This window comes from Petaurus breviceps, unplaced genomic scaffold (assembly GCF_028583685.1).
Source record: "Petaurus breviceps papuanus isolate PSGF00001 unplaced genomic scaffold, PetGlider_PUasm1.0 154, whole genome shotgun sequence".
Taxonomy (NCBI): domain Eukaryota; kingdom Metazoa; phylum Chordata; class Mammalia; order Diprotodontia; family Petauridae; genus Petaurus; species Petaurus breviceps.
The window spans coordinates 7559507-7578166 of record NW_027185715.1 but is presented as its reverse complement, the minus strand read 5'-3'; positions in this window follow the sequence as shown (position 1 = coordinate 7578166).

Here is an 18660-nt window from a genome sequence, read left to right as displayed (position 1 = left end):
ATTACAAGAGCCTCTTACTTGGTTTCCCTGTCTAAAGACCGATTTCACTGTCTAAAGTCTTTCCCCTCTCTAGTCCATCTTCCTGATCACTGTCAAAGTGATTTTTCTAAAGCAAAGATCTGACTATGTCACTCCCTACTCAGTTAACCCTGGTGACTCCCTATTATTTTGTTAGGATTAAATATAAATGCATGTTTGGCATTTTAAACTTTCATACCCTGACTCCAACCTACTTTTTGAGTCACTGAACATCACTTCCCTCCATATACTATACATATGATCCATATGGACCTACTTGCTATTATTTACACATAATACAAATAAAAATATTTTCACATAATACAAATAAAGCCTGGCTGTTTATCCTTCAAGCCTGGAAAGCCCTTACTCCCAACCTCTCCTTTAGTTTCCTTTAAGACTATGTCCAAGTAACACTTTTTCAGACTTTTCCCAGTTTCCTAAGCTCCTAGTGCCCTTCCCCTCCAAGTTTACCTTCTATCTACTTCATCTGTGCTTACCTCTGCATACATTTTTACAGGTTAGAATGTAAGCTCCTGGAGTGTAGGAAGTATATTCCTTTTGGTTTTCATCCTCAATACCAAGAATAGCACCTAGCACACAGTAGGTGCTTAATGAATGCTTTTTATTTTTTTTAACTGACTGAACCCATGACTATGACCTGATTAACATAATGCTATAATCAATTGAACTGATAAGGCAAGGCATTGTAACTCATTAAGTTCATGAGTTTATTTTCTTCCCCACATATCATTTCTGGTATATTCCTGAGGAGAACCCTATCCCAAGAAGGGAAGTTTTATGGGGTTTTAAATTTTATTTCTCAATAGGAACTGCCTTGTTCTTTGATACTGCCCTTACATAGGGAAAAAGTGAACTTGTTCCAAATTCAGGAGTAAGGACATAAACATGAAATTATTCAGTGTCAGTTAATATTTATACAAAATATTCTGATTGATACAAGAATCAGTATTAAATATGATAAATGCTGGGTAATAAAGTGATTTTTAATTAAAAATGCTTTTCAAGTAAAATAATTCTCCTTGTTGGAAATTATTCTTTTTGAATTTTCAGACAATATATTTAGGAATATAATTTTCTTAGTTTATTCCAATAAAAATGATAAAATTAATTCATCTAACATTTGAATCATAATTTTTTGAAGATTTGTCACATGCCTTAACTCATTTGACCTTTGTACTAAATCTTTCAGGTAGTTGAAGAAGGTATTATTTTCATTTCACAGTAAAAGAGAAGTTATAAGGATTTATATAGCACCTACTAAGTTCCAAGCACTATACTAAGACATTTTTAATTTTACAAATATCTCATTTATTCCTCACAACTACTCTGAGAGGTAGAGGCTGTTATTATCTTTATTTTATAGTTTAGGAAACTCAGACACACAGAGGTGAAGTGACTTGCCCAGGATCATACAGCTAGTTAGTTTCTCAGAGCAGATTTGAACTCCTGACTTAAGGCTGAGTGCTCTATCCATTCCAGCTGTCTCTTTAAAGAAGGCAAGATTTTCAATAAATAAAAATGAAGCTAAGAGTTACTAAAACCATATCGCATTTCAGTGGCAGACCAAATATTTTAATTCTGGCCTTTGAATCCCAATCCTATGCTCTTATCCAACAGATTATGTTCAAATATGTGATAGTTACAGTAGCTTTTTTCCATAAATAGCTTTCTCTCTATAGATGCTGTTTTCTTATCATAGTCTTTACCTGCCATGGCAACCTCTGGAACATTGGTCACTGACATATGTCCTACTGTTGTATGGATACCACTAACATCAACCCTTTCCTCTGTGTTGTTTCCAGCTTCAGAACTGTCATCAAATATATACAACCATTGTGACTGGATAAGGAATATCAATCAATTACCCTATTTGTTCCATTTGCATCCTTGTGACTTCCCAGATCAGAATACCCCTCACTGACTATCTATTCCCATTCAAATTTATCGTCTATTCCTATTAAAATCTAAGGTTGGGGCAGGTAGGTGGTGTAGTGAATAGAGCACTGGTCCTGGATTCAGGAGAACCTGAGTTCAAATCTGGCCTCAGACACAACACAAAAACTAGCCATGTGACCTTGGACAAGTCATTTAACACCAATTGCCCTACAAAAAGCAAAGAAATCAAATCTAAGGTCATTGGGATAGGGATTTGGTCTTTAGATCACCATCGTTTAACACAGTGCTTGGAAAATAGCAAGCACTTAAACTCTTTTTCATTAATTCGTTCATTCATTCATACATTCATTCCTAACTCTAACAGAGTCCTGGAATCTTATTGTTGGAACAGAGCTCAGAGAACACAGAGTTCCAGTGATTGAATGAGAAATCCCTCTACAAAATTGCTGGCAAATATTAATCCAATTTCTGTTTCACATCCTCTAGTGATGAGGAAACTACCAGTTCCAAAGGCACCCCTTTGCATTTTTAGATAGCTCTAAGGGTTTAGCCATTTGCCTTTATTTACATCAAGCTCAAAGTTGTTTCTTGGTAACTTTCATCTATTGTTCCTAGTTCTTCTCTCTAATGTCAAACAGAATAGTATCACCCCTCTTCTATGTGACAGACTTTTATATACTTCAGGACAGATCTCATAGCCTTCCGAAATACCCTCAGTTCCGTCAAATGACATTCCAATAAAATTACCTCCAGTCTTCTATCCCAGTTACTCCCTACAGACATGATCCAATGTGTGACTATCTGTCTGGAACTGAACACAATACTCTAGATCAAAGGTGCTGAATTCAAATAGAAATGGATCCCTGGGGCCACATATTGACATAGAAAACCATAAATTAACATTATCTAGATTGCATTGAATTTTCATTCATTTTGTTGAATATTTTCCAACTACAATATAATCTGGTTCAATTGCTGTGCACTGTGACCTGTGAGCTTAATGCCTATGCTCTAAATGTAGTCAAAAAGAATACAGTGGAACAAATACTTCCCTAATTCAATATATACTATATCTCTCTTAATGTATAATATTACCTCTTGGGGCTGCCATGATAAACTATTGACTTGTGTTGAGTTTGTAGTTCAAAGCCTAAAATGACAATTTCTTTCTTTACAATTTCTATCCTCTAGCTTTCTCATTTTGCAGGATAAATACTATCATTTCTATTTTACAGATGAGAAAACTATGGCTACCCAATATTACTAACTTGTAAAACATGTCAGTAGCAAAACCAGCCACAGAACCAAGATTCTCTGATTTCCGTTATATTATTTTGCTTTTTAAAAATTCTAAAAATATAAGTCAAATGAAACAAAAAGAACGCTAAGATAAGATCTGTCATTCAGGAAGAATTTCCTCTCATTTGAAAGGCATCCTGTCTGTATTCTCATTTATGGATTGACATTTGATGGAGCTGACTGTGAACAAAAGTGACAAGATACATCCGAATCCATTCTATTCAGATTTGGTTTATTGTTTAGTGAAGCAATCCCTGAAATTAAGTGACTGTACACCAGAGTTTCATTTTAATGCTGACCTCAGAATCTGTGCCATGGGATGGATTACGAGTGAGTATGTGTTATAACTAAGCCCTTCTGGAACTAACCCCCCAAAGACACACTTTCTATACTGAATTCTGGGGAATGACATTTTATGATAATGGGAAAATCCAATGTCTGTTCCTTTTCGTTGTTAATATTGACTATTTGAATTAGAAATCTTGTAATTGGATTTTTTTAATTTGTCTGTGAAGTAATTACCTACAATCCATCCTTCCCCTCTCTCAGTAAACCTACAAGAGACAGAAAGATCTAATACTTTTTCCTTTGTAGCACCCTTAACAGCACTTGCTGAAATAGTTTCTAATAATGAGACGTCTAAAGGGGAAACTTGGGTCATATTAAATCCCTTCCACTAAATTGGAGTCATTTGTAACTGGCCACTATGAGAGGAAAGGCCAAATGTTTAGCCCAGGTTGAAGTGAGGTGGGTCAAAGGAGATTCACATGGGATGCTTAGATCTATTACTGGAAATAGTTCCTCCACTAGAAATACTTAACTTTCAAAGATGCTGACATGTGTCAACAGCTTTCATGATGAAACTGCAGGGAATTCAAATATTTCCAATATCACTTTTTATAGAAGAGAGGAAAGAGTACATATGAGACAAGTATTTTTTTAAAGGTCCAACACAGGAGGCATTTTCAATGACATACTTAGAATGGCTGACTATTAAAAGTGACAACAGATCTCTTTTGTGAACTCCACTGTAAATAACTTTGAAAATTATAGTTTGGGTTCATTTCCTAATGCCATCAAAGAATGAATGCAAGTTTTCTATGAAAAGAAGGGAACTGTCAGGACTGACAGCTGTGATTAGGTAATATTCTTTTTGCTTTTTAGCAGGCCTAGAATTATGAGGGGCCGTTTAATCCCATTGGATTGTTTAACTATAACATTTCTGATGCACGGATCAAGAGATTTAACTACCAGCAAGAAAACAAAACCAAAAATAAATAAATAAGAGAGAGACAGAATTTGCTCTACAAAGCAGAAGCATGCTCCATTTACCTACTTTTGGCCAACAGCTGATAGAAGTGTTTCTGAATGTGAGGACTAAGACAGTCAATTAATAAAAATTAGTCTCTACTCAGTAAAACTACATGGTTTCTACTTGAATATGAATATGTACACAAAATTGTTCAGACACAATGCACACATCATGAATTTCACATCAGAGAGACAGACTAAGACACACACACATAATTTGATGGGCTGAGTGTGGACATGAAAATCGAAAATCTCATTTCAGTGAACTGATCAGACTAAATCATAACTCTGGTTAATACACACTGCCACCATTCTCCTTAAAATCCTTCAGTGGCTCTGCCTTGCCTGCCTGATTCCAAACAGAATAGAATACAAGGACATCCAGAATTTGGTCTCGTGCTAATTTACCTTTCCATGTGAATCTACTATTGCAGCCCTGTACATACTCAATTCTCTACTTGAATTGGATTTTAAGCCTGAGCCTATCATGAATTTTCTGGCCTCCAAATTTATTCACTCCCTCTGGAAGGTCCTTCCTGCCCCTGCTTCATTTGTCTGATTCCTATCCATTTGTTATCCTGAATCCTCTGTAAAAGCCATATCTGATTACCCATACCGACAGTGAAAGCTCCCACCTCTGAAAAAAATATACCTTTACCTGGTACATGCAGTATACTAAGTGTTAGATTTATAATCGGTATAGCTAGGTGGTTCAGGGGATAGAACACTAAATTTTTGTTGAATAAGTAATATGTGCTCCCAATGTGATATTTTGGTCTTCTCTTCTCCAGGGCTAGATTGAAGGCCATTCCTCACCTGTACTCAACAACATTCTTCTCCTAGTGTAAACCTGGTTGTATGTCTTTTGAAGGTTATAGAGTAAAAGATGGTGATAGGTTATTGGGCATATACTTAAGTGTTTAGAGGAAAACCTCATTATTCCCTTCCTTCTATAACCATAAGTAGAACTTTGTCAAGAGTCTTTTCACGTCTATAAATAGCTATCATGGAGACAGCCAGGCTACACACATCTGTTTCAACATGGTGATCAACAATTCTCTTCTTTGTGGAATCTATGCAAGTAATAGGGTAGAAAACCTATGGGGTAAGAGAATCATTTCTCAGAATGGTTGAATTTGTTGTTCCCTGTAATTAAGTATCAGATCCACATTTGTGTCTTAAAAATATCTATTAGTACTTATGCTTGTAATCCTGAACTTTTGTCAAAGTGATCCCTGTAGTATAAATAAGGAATGCGTAGAGCTCCTAGACTGAAGTCATGAAGACATCTTCCTGAGATCAAATCTGGTCTCAGATATGTGCTAGCTGTATTACCCAGGGCAAGTCATTTAATCCTGTTTTCCTCAGTTTCTTCATCTGTAAAATGAGCTGAACAAGGAAATGGCAAAGCACTCCAGCATCTTTGCCAAGAAAACTTCAAATAAGCTTGTGAAGAGGCAGGAACAATTAAACAACAAGATCTGGAATTACAGAACCTTGCTTCAAATGTCTGCTTTACTACTTAGTTATGTGACTTTGGAGAAATCAATTCTCCTTTCTAGACCTGTTTTTTCATCTGTGAGGTGAAAGCTTTGCACAAGATTTCTATGAACCCTTCTAACTTTGATTTTCTATTATCCCACAATCTTTTATTCGCTACTTCTATACATGTTACTTTCCCTATTAAGCTATGAGCCCTATGAGGACAGGAATATGTCATAACTTCCTTTGATCCCTCACAATGCCTGGTAGTTTTTAAATTGTTGTTATATTGTTTAAGTTGTGTCTGACTCTTCATGACCCTGTTTGGGATTTTCTTGGTAACGGTCCTGGAGTGGTTTACCATTTCCTTCTCCAGCTCATTTACCAGATGAGGAAACTGAGGCAAACAGGGTTAAGTGACTTGCCCAGGGTCACATAGCTAGTAAGTGTCTGGGGTCATGCAAATGAATTGGATTTCATCACCTCCCTAACATCATAGAACTCTGAGAATGAAGGATGAGTAATTTCTGTGAATAGAGAAGGAGCTGTCTACTGGGGACCAAACTTCCAGGTGGGCAACACAATTTGCTTTCTTTCTTTCTTAAAACTTTTGTTTTCTCTTAGAGACCAGCCTGAACCCCAAATCATTCTGGCTGTCATTGATTGACCAACGATAGGTTCCTGGTCCAGTCCTGCTTGGTCACCCTTTCGGCCTGATTGGCTCAGAATGAATGTAAATAGCAATTGTTTCTGTTTTCCCCAGAAACACTTAGGGTCTTCCCCTCCCAGGTATATATTTTTTAAAGAGGTCATTCTTTGCCTCATTTCTGATTAAGCCTTAAACAATAGATGGGCACTGCCTCAGTCAAACTGAGACCTGTTAAAGATCTCAGCTTGAAAAGGCCAAGGTTCCCCCACTGCATCCAGAACCACCTCCAGTCATCCTGATCTGTATCTGACCACTGAATCCAGATGGCTCCAGAGGAGTAAGTGAGGTAAGTGACTTTGCACAGCACTCTCTCACTTAAATTCAATTCACTTGTATGTCATTGCATCACTTCCCTGATGCCATGGTCCTCTTCAGGAATGAAGGACAAACAAGCAGCAAGTCTGAGAGCAGATTTGAATTCATGAAGATGAGTTTTCCTGACCTTAGGTCCAGCACTCTATCCCCTGTGCCACCTAACTGCTTAGTAGAGGATTCGATAAATATTTGTTAAATGAATACAGTAATTTGTGGAACAAGACCATTAATCTTTGAAACAAAAGCTGAAAGAGAAACATGAAGTTTCCCCTCTGTCATAGATTAATAGCAGCTATTTGTCCAGCCCTTTGGGATTACAAAGCGATTTATGGTCTTTACCTCATTTGATCCTGGGAAGCAAATTGTATAATTGGATCATAGGGAGGAATCCTGAAGTGCAGCACCAGATATAGCTGTTTAATAAAGACAAAGAAGAAACAAGTAGCCAAGAGAAGGAGTGAGAGAAAGGTGATTGGAAATGAATGTTAAAGATGTTTCTGAGTTCCTCTTTCCCCCACCAGAAACAGTATCCTGTGAGACCCATTCACCACCAAATCCCAGATATAACACTAGGGTCTAAAAATATTAGTCTCACAAAGGAACTAGAGCCCAAAAGAGGGGAATTGATAAAGGTACACAATAGGTTCAACTGCAATGGTGTCTTAGAGTCATCTGGCAAATTTGACACAACTGGTCACTTCCACTGCAAAACCCTCATCTAATCCCAATTATCTGATTCAGGGGTTTGAAACCTATAGCCTTGAAGCCACATGTGGCCCTCTAGGTCCTCAAGTGCGACCCTTTGAAAATTCAGTTAGAAACCCATTTAAACTTTATTGTAGTCACCTGGTGGGGCTGGGGGAGGGGGGAAAAGAACAAAGTTAAAAAGTCTACAGCAGAGAACAAAAGAAAACTCACGAGGAAGCAAAGAAAAGATGGACAATTCTCAACACAAGTACTATTTATCATACAGACTTTCTTGAAATGAAAATTTATTGTTACATATTTTGAATCCCCTCTTATGTTCTGCTATGCATGTGACAAGCTTTTATTTCTTTCTAACTTTGTATTTAAGTCCCAATATTTAAGTTTATGCTATATTTTTGTTTCTTTTTTCTATTCTGTATTTGTGTTCTGGAGTTTGAGTCTAAAATAAAATTTTGGAGGAAAAAAGGAAGAAAATTCAATCAAAGGGATACACTTGAGGGCCTAGAGGGCTACCTGTGACCTCAAGGCCAGCAGTTCCCCACCCCTGGCTGAGAGGATAGAGAACAGGCATCAAGAACTAAAGGTGGGGCACAAGAGTAAGGGAATCCCTTAAGAAGGGAAAGGATTTGTGAAAAGGGTAAGTAACATTTACAAGGATGCCAAAAAATAAGGAAAATCATAAGGAAAGACAAAAAAAAAGAAAAAGGGAAAATAAATAAATAATTGGAGATTGTTATTATACAAGAAAGGAAACTTGGTTGAAATTTCGTGAGAAAGAAGAAGATAATATGACAAATTTATCAAGACACCATGAAATGGCCATAGAGGCATTTCAAGAAACTGGAATGTTTCACAAGAGAAATCAAAGAATTAACTGAAAATAGAAAAGAGATAAGGAAAAGAAATTAGAATACTTAGAGAAGAAATCAGCAAATCTAACCAGAGACTAGAAAATCGTGAACAAAAGACAGACATAGATTCTTTCACAATTAAAATGTTAAAGTTGGAATGAAAAAACACAAAGGTAGAAAGAATAGTAATGAAAGAATTTTTATTTTAATTAAGACTGGAAGAATGCATGATAATAGTATAAAACAAAAATACTGAACTCTAAAGTAGTCTGAAAAGAAAATCTAAGGATTATATGGCTTTAAGAAAAAAATGAAAAAGAAAATCCACATTTCAAAAAATCATACAGAAAAAATTCCCTCAAATATCAGAAGCAGATGGCAAAGTGTAGATCAGCAGAGTCCACAAAATAGGAAGAAATTTCAAGCTGACCTGATAAACATTATAGTTAAGTTTCAGAAATACAACAGTGAAGAGCACATTTTGTAGGCAGCAAAGGGGAAAAAAAGAAAAAAGCAAAATCTTTACATTGCTGGGAGAAGCAAATCAAAGTATCAAGGACTACCCTAGCTTTACAAAAAATCAAAGGAAAGAGACTGATATGCTGGAGAGTGAAGAAGATCAGCTAAACCTAAAAATGATATATTCTACAAGAGTGAGCCTAAACATACAGAAAAAGAATTAAACAATTAGCAAAAAACAGGAATTCAATTTCCTCAAAAGCATTCAGTGGTTATTTGAGTATTTAACATGCAGAATGATCAAAAGTAAAATCAAATCACATAAACAAGAAAATAATTGTTTGTTTTCAAGTGACTGTACCTAGGCAACGATGTGGATGTAGTAGGGGGAAATTTTTTTTTAATTTTCTATTTAAAAGAGAAAAACAACTTTCACATCATCTGAGAGACACCAAAGGAAGGAAATAAGTATTTATATAGCACCTACTCTGTGACAAGTATTGTGTTTAGCACTTTACAAATACCTCATTTGAGCTATGAGATACTTATCAATTCTGTACATATACTTATCTGATGTGAGATATAAGATATTTGTGAAGCACTTAGCACAGTGTTTGATATATACTAGGCACTTACTAAATGCTTATTTCCTTTCTTTCCTCACAGTAACTCTGGGAGGAAGATCTCAGTATTATCCCCATTTTACAGTTGAAGAAATGGAGGCAGACATTGTTCTAACTGGGATCACACAGTCAGTAAGTGTCTAAGGCCAGAATTGAACTCAGATCTTCCTGTCTGGCGACCCAGTGCCTATACACCTACTTGCCACATTGAGTAGGCAAAGAGATCATCCATTTGTTAAAAAAAAATAGATAAGCAAGAAAAGAAAAGAAGAACAGATGGAAGAAGTGAATAAGTAGAATAAGGAGGGGGGGGGGATTCCATTCCTTCTCTAGTATTATAGATGACAGGTCAATACAGAGGAGTTCTGCAAAGATACGAAAGCATGTTACCAAAATAAAGACTGGTCAGTCAAGAGGTGGTTCGCTGTCTTTAAAGTTATTAAGACATAGGTTGAGGGAGGAGTTGGGGTGCACATTATAGGGGAGGAGTAAAAGTAAGACACAAAAAAACAGGGAAGGACAACATAGAGGAAAAAGGAGGTGAGACATACAGTGAACTTTTCTGAATTGGTGGGGGAGGAAGAAATGGTTTAGAGACTTTAAAGATCATGTTCTCCAATACAGGGTTATGCTTCTTGCTAATACCTCCCACTAAGATGGAGGGAATGTTTGAGATACCAGGAAGACATGACTCAGAGAGAGTTGAACAGGGATTCAGAGGAACAAAGGAAGAATAACATGCCATCCAAAGAGATAACCAAAGAAAGGTCAAAGAACAGGAAGGCTTCCCCCAAATGAGAATTACAGAACATTTCTCATCATAGCTCACCACCTGAGTCAAAAATTGACCTTATTCTAAATGCAAACTTTAGGAGGAGTTCTTAATATGGGGTCAATGAACTTTTTGTTTGCTTGTTTCAATAATGCTATTTCAATATTATTGGTGGGTTTCATAATCCTATGTATTTTATATTATGCATTTAGTAACCTTTTGAGAAGGGGTCTATATGTTTCACTAGACTGATAAGGGGATCCATAACACACAAAATAAAGGTTTAAGAACCCCTGGCATATAGTATCCTAGAAGAAGAAAGAATAAGAAAGGTGAGGAGAAGGAAAACAACAATCTTGGAAAAGGGATTATAATTAGTGGCATAAATAAAATGGAAAAAAAAGGATGAGGTTGCTGCATTGGGGAAACAGAATACAAATATAAACTGGGAAAGGATAAAACTAATCAAAACATCAAAGAGACAGAAATAGAGACACAGGGAGAGAGGGAAAGATACAGACCAACAGAAAAAGACACACACACACACACATAGAGGAAGAAAGATATAAAACTGAACTGAATGATCACTGAATTGCACTAGAGGAAAGGCAGGTAGGGAGAGGGATCTAGGCTGAGTTTTGTGTAAGCAAAACAAAGAGTAAACAAGAGATTAACTCCAGACTTGAGAGAATAGGAAAATTTTCACAGATATATAATCAAAGAAAACACAAATTTAATAGTTAAAATCCTCAATGTAAATCCTCCCATTAAAAGAAAAGAATTGAGGAAATGATTTTCAATCCTGAATATGAAAAACATAGATTTTTAGGATGAAAATGATAAGACAAAAGAAAATCTTTTATGCTTCAGTCAACTTTCAAAAAGCAGGAATTGCAATTGTGACAGAAAGAAAACAATAAATTATATTGTCAAGAGGGACAATTAGGGTGGGAAAACAATAAGAGAAGAAGGGGGGTGGAAATTCAACATCAGGAAGATAATAAGATGGCATGTTGGGTGATTAGATGGAATGGGAAGGTGAAGAAGCATGGTTTGCCAAGAAAATCTGGTCTCAATTTGACATAGTGGACTAGTTAAATTTGCGATCACTTAGATATGAAGAAAACTACAGGGCCCTAGAGTGTGAGTTCCAAAAATGATAGATTACCTTTTCCCAATGAGTAGAGGAAGGGCATGGCCGAGGATGGGGTTAGAGTTAATAAGGTCCCATGAGCAGATCTGGTTTAAAAAAAAAGTTAAGGGGACAGAGTCAAGATGGCAGAGTAAAAGCAGGAACTTGCTTGTACCCCGCTCCAACCACCTCCAATACCTGTAAAAAAGTGACAATTGACAAATTTTAGAGCTACAGAAACCACAAAGTGACAGAGAGAAATAAATCTCCCACAGAAGGCAGCCTGGCAGGCTTAAAGGAAGGGTCTATCACACCCTGCTGGGAACTGAGCAAGTGAGTCATGTAGGCCCAGACCCAGAGCAGTCCCTAACACTGGCACGGACCAGCCAGAGCAGACATGAGGAGAGTGAATCACTGGCAGCTATGGTGATTTCCAGACTTCTCACTCCACAAATGTCAAAGAGAAAGTAAAAGGTCAGTGGGGAACTCTGTTGGATTTGGGTGAGAGAAGAGCGTGGTCCAGCCCCTGCCCCCAGGTGAGGTGGTGGCAGCACGGTGGCTGTAGCGGCTGCCCCTAGAGCTCCTGGCCTACATATTGTAGGGGGACCAAGTGACCATTCAGAGGGTAATCATTCTTGCTTTGACTTGCTTGGATCTGGGTCACAGTCTTGGGTGATGGTCCTGGGGTTTGTAGCCAGGTGCCAGAGCTTGTGGTGGCTGTAGAGAGGGCACCCTCTTCATAGCTCTGATAAAATCTCTGAAAACTGCGAAAACCCTAGCAATTTGGGACACAACTCTCTCCACTTTGAAAGCAGAGTTCTACCATTGCAAAGAGAACAAAAGTCAACAAGACTGGCAAGATAAGCAAGCAGAGGAAGCACAAACAGACTATAGAATCTTTTCAGGAGAACAAAAAAGATCAAAACATGGAACCAGAAGAAGACAACAAAATCAAACTTCTGCATCAAAAGCTTCCAAGAAAAATATGAACCAGTTACAAGCTATGGAGGAGCTTGAGAAGGATTTTGAAAATCAAGTAAGAGAAGTGGAGGAAAAAATGGGAAGAGAAAAGTCAACAGCCTGACTGAAGAAAATAACACCTTAAAAAATAGACTAACTCAAATGGCAAAATAGGCCCAAAAAGCCAATGAGGAGAAGAATGCCTTAAAAAGTCAAATTGGCCACATGGAAAAGGAATATCAAAAACTCACTGAAGAGAATAATTCCTTCAAAATTGGATTGGAGCAAATGGAAGCTAATGACTTTTATGAGAAATTAAGATGTTATAAAACAGATCCAAACAAATGAAAAAAATAAGAAGGAAATGTGAAATGTCTCACTGGAAAAACCACTGACCTGGAAAATAGATCCAGAAAAGATAATTTAAAAATTACTGGACTACCTGAAAGCCATGATCAAAAAAAAGAACCTAGAAATCATCTTTCAAGAAATTCTCAAGGAAAATTGTCCTGATATTCTAGAACCAGAGGGCAAAATAGAAAGTGAAATAATTCACCAATCACCTTTTGGAAAAGATCTCAAAAGGAAAACCCCTAGGAATATCATAGCCAAATTCCAGAATTTCCAGATCAAGAAGAAAATATTACAAGCTGTCAGGAAGAAACAATTTGAGTATTGTGGCAACACAATCAGGATAACACAAGATCTAACAGCTTCTACACTAAGGGATAGAAGGGCTTAGAATATGATAGTACAGAGAACAAAGGAGCTGGGATTAAAACCAAGAATCACCTCAGAAAAACTGAGTATAATGCATCAGCTGAAAATATGGTTATTCAATGAAATAGAGGGCTTTCAAGCATTCTTGATGAAAAAACTAGAGCTGAATAGAAAATGTGACTTTCAAATACAAGAAACAAGAGAAGCATGAGAAGGTAAACATGAAAAAGAAATCACAAGGAACTTGTTAAGTTGAACTATTTACATTCCTACATGGAAAAATGTTAATTGTAATGTAATGTAAAAAAATAAAATTAAGAGGTGAGAGAGAGATATATTGGGAGAAGGAAAAAGAGTGAGGTAGAATAGGGTAAAATGTCTTACATAAAAGATGCAAGAGAAAACTGTTACAATGGAGGGAAAGAGCAGGAAGGTGAAAGGGAATGAGTCAACCTCACTCTCATGGGATTTGGCTCAAGGATGGAATAACATACACACTCAATTGGGTATCTTACCCTACAGGAAAGTAGGAGAGAAGGGGATGAGAGGGGGGATGATAGAAGGGAGGGAAGATTGGGGGAGAGGTTAGTTAAAAGCAAAGACTTTTGAAAAGGGACAAGGTCAAAGTAGAAAAATAGAATAAATGAGGAGGCAGGATAGGATGGAGGAAAATATAGTTAGTCTTTCACAATATAACTACTATGGAAACATTTTCTGTAACTACACATATACAACCTATATGAAATTGCATGTCCTCCCAGTAGGGTTGGGTGAGAAGGGAAGAAGGGAAAGAATCTGGAAATCAAAGTTTTAAAAACAAATGTTAAATTTTAAAAAATTGTTTTTTTACATGCAGCTGGGAAATAAGATATACAGGCACTGGGTTACAGAAATCCATCTTGCCCTACTAAATAGTCGGGGGTGTGGGGAGGATATAAGAGAGAACAGATTGGGGGAAGGGGTATTCAGTAGGTATCTTGTAGCAGGTGGTAGGGGAAAGACAGGGAGAAAATTTGTAACTCAAAATCTTGTGGAAATTAATGTTGAAAATTAAAAATAAATTAATTAATTAAATGTTTTTTTAAAAAATTGAAAACTCCTGCTCTAGGAAAGGACAAGGAAAGAGATATCTCTAAGGGATGTGATCTCTGGCATTCAGATACAACTAAAGAAGAGAAAAACATTTCTGGAGAGGAAATGGCTCCTCTTTGGGGGAGAGAGGCAATAAGTCTTTCCACTGTCCCTCTGATAGCATCTTGCAACAAATTTGTTTTCCCATTTGGAGATAGCACACCCAGTAGCAAGCAAGGATAGGGAACTCCATAGAGCAGTAAGCCCAGCAGAGCAGTAAGCCCAGCAGAAGCATTATTACGCAGCATGAGGAAACCACAAGAAGAGAAGGGATCTGCAATATCCTGAAGCATGAGTCACCTGGACCATAAGGGAATCTCCTTACTAGTGAAATCAAGGGGTGTGTCCACTCTTCCCACAGATACTCTGTGCATTCACTTGCAGAAGGATGTGTTCCTGATTTGGAGAACGCTCTGTGTATTTACTTGCAGAAGGACATGTTCCTGATTTGGAGAAAATGTTCTGTAGCTATTGTTCTGATGGTGCCATCACAGAAAATAACTGTGTTTTGAAATAATCACATCCTCTTGCTAATCATAAAGGTAAATGCACTGGTGTTGGCCTGTGACCTACAGGAGGGTTGATCACAGACTACCTTGAACCTGTGGTAGTCATCCCCTTGAGGAATTCAATCTGCAAGTTCAAGTTGAAGGATTTTCCTCAGAGAGGGTGTGTGATCCAGTGTAACACCAATGTGGCACCCATAGCAGCTGTTATGAACATGCATACATATTTCTAGGGTTTGTTAAGAAAATATCATAAACTCTCCTCCAAGACAAAACCAAAATATTTATTTGGGGCATTGCTATTAGAACATCAGAAAGTGCAGTTTAGCAAGGTATTCATTACCAATCCAGGGAGCACCAACATCTCAAGCCTTATTTCCATCAAACCTCCCCTCAGGCAAGTTCCTCCTTCTACCCCTTTCCCTCTCAGCTGTCAACCCATGCCTCTCTTTACCCATACCTTTCCCTCTAAGCAATACAATATATACTGTTTTCAATCAAAGACTTAGCACTTGATTGACTTATGCCAAGAAGTTTGGAAATCAGCACTTAATCAGAAAGGTGTGGGAATCCCTGTGGGCCACAGCCTAATTGGCTCTGGGTCAGAACTCTAGGTGAGGCCTATTAATGGGGGAAAATCTTAAATCTCATTAACCTTACATCCAGATAGATAGATAGATACACACTCATACACATACACACATATGAAAGACCACATGATTATATTATTTCAGTAGGTCTGGGGGACAGGTGAACTCTTTGACAAAATGAAAAGTTCATTTATGTCAAAACTCCTAAAAATAATAGACATGGAACTGTTCCTATATGATTATTACTTTAAAACCCTGAGATAACATTATTTGCAAGAAAAAAAAACACTACATATTTTCCCAATACAAGTAGGGGTAAAGCAGTAAAGCCATACCCCCCCACCCCAATCCCTGCTATTATTTGACATATGGCTAGAAATACTAGCTAGAGCAATAAGACAACAAAATTAAAGCTATAAACATCATCAAGGAGGAGAAAATAATCCCTATTTGCAGTCTACATGGCTGTGTGCTTAGAAAACCCCAGAGAATCACTGAAGAAACTAAATATGAGCATTAATAGCTTCAGTAAGGCTGAAGCTTGCAAAATTAAAAAACACACACACAAAAGTCATCAGCCTTCTTATACACTATGCAAAAAAAAGTTAGAAGTGATAAGAGAAATTCTATTCAAAATAACTGAAATTTATGAAATATCTGGGAGGTAACTTACCAAGGTACACTCATAAATACACTCATATAAATTCAACTGAAAAGCACCATTTATAAGAAGAAAGACAAATAGCTGGGGAGATACTCACTGCTACTGGTTAAGCCCTGTTAAGATAATCAAAATAACAATGCTATCTAAATTGATTTACAGATTTAGTGCTGAGTCAAATTTCTTTGGGGAGAGGTTAATTTATAGAACTATAAAATTTATCTGGAATTTTTTTAAGCTAGAATCTCAAGGAGAGTATTGAGAAAAAATACAGATGAAAGAAAAGATACATAGCTTTACTAGATCTCAATCTATACTATAAAGCAGAAATCATCCAAACTATTTGGTACTAGTTTAAAAAAAATCAGTGGAAGACATTAGATGAGCAAGAAACAAGCAACTGAAAATAGTAATTTACTGATAAAAATCAGTTTCTGGAGGAAAGATTCCCTTTTTGACAAAAATGTTCAATAAAACTAGGAAGAGGCTTATCAGGAATTAAGTTTAAATGAGAAGTTCTTAACTTGGGGTCTATGGAATTGTTATTGTGTTGTTTTTAGTATTTCGATGACTATATTTCAATATAATTGATTTTCTTTGTAAAATTATGTAATGTATTTTATTAATTTAAAAACATTAGTCAGAGAAAAAGTCCACGGACTTCACCAGACTGCCAAAAGAAGGCTACTAAACACAAAAGAAGTTGAGGATTTCTGGCTTAGATCAATATATTAAAAAGTCAACATAGCAAGTGATCTGATTATAAGAAGTCACTGCACAAAAAAAAAAAAATTTAAAATGAGATAAGTACTTTTCCCAACTTTGAATAAGGAGAGACTTCTTAACCAAACAATATCAGAAGAAAACACAGGTAACAAAATACATCATTTTGACTAAAAAAATTTAAAAGCTTCTTCACTAATAAAATCAATAAAGAACAAGTAGAAAAAATATTTCTATTAAATATCTCTGACAAAATCTAGCATTTGAGATATATTAAGACTTGACATGAACATAGTCTATGAAGCTATTTCTCAACATATAAATGGAAAAAAGACATAGATAAGAGTTTTCAAAAGAAAAATGACAAACTGTTAATGACCATATGAAAAATACACTCCAGATCATTAATGGTAAGAGAGATGCAAATCAGGACAAAGCCGAGATTTCACCTCAAACAAAACAAATTGAGAAAGATGATTCAAAACAAGACTTGTCCATGTTAAAGTGCCTGTGGGCATTCACTCATAATGCAACTATGCTTTGATAAACCATTCTGATATCAATTTAAATTTGCAACAAGCCCCATCAAGGGGTGGGCTAATCACAAAAACCTCTGGAATTTTTATTTATTCCCAGTTTCAGAAGATATGAAATTAAATCAAGATCAGTCCTCAGACAGATGTAAAGAAGTTTTTCAGGTTGTCAATTAACATTCATTAAATACCTACTACGTATGAGTCACTGTACTCCCACAAGAATTCTTTGGGAGGAAAACAAGGAGAAAAGAAGGAAGAGCTGGCAGTAGTTCTATAGCCATAACACAATCCTAGCAGAAGTTGGTGTCTGCCACATCTGTAATTTCCTTCCTGAGAACATGAGTGATGGTTTCTAAATGAACAAGTGTGTGGCTGTGTGTTTTCATTACAGGCATACTCTCTCCAATGGCAAGTATACAGAAAGAAACCAGGCAGAATAAGGACCATGCAGCCCCTACTCACTCCCTCCTGTTCTCACTTCTACTTAACCATGTATGTGTTTTAATTTGTCCTGTTAAAGAAATATCTTTTGTCATGCACATTTCTGAATAATCCTGTCCTTTGACTGCCAGGTGTTCCTTTGTCTGCAACATGAGGGAACAACAGGAACCACACAGGAGAATGACCTTCCCTAATGCAGGGCTGGGAGTAGAAAGCTGTGCTCTCTAGCATGAGACATTCCATAACCAGCATTGTCAGTGTAGAATCACTGCAAATGTGGGTACTATTTTATAAATCTGTCTCAGAAACAAGACAAGGTTACAGTTATACAAGAAAAGTAACTTAATTGTTCATATTTTTTGACCCAGACATCCCATTCCTGGGTTTATACCCCAAGGAATAAAAGACTTTAATATGAGGTGTCCCAGAAGTCTTAAAGTTATTAAAAGAGCTTAACCTATTAAAGCTTAAAAGTGTACTGAGTCTTTTTCGGGCATCCTGTATTTACCAAAAGATTCAAACACTCTTTGTAGCAGAAATGAACAGGATACAAAGAAGACACCCATCAATTGGGGAATGACTGAGAAAAATATATTTGAAACATAATACAGGAAGGAGCAACAGAGTTGATAGAACACTGACCCTGGAGTCAGAAAGATCTGAGTTCAAATGGGACCTCACACACTAGCTGTGTGACTTTGTTGGTTAACCCCAAATGCCTCCTAAAGAAAGGGAGGGAGGGAAAAAGGAAGGGAGGAAGGAAGGAAGGAAGGAAGGAAGGAAGGAAGGAAGG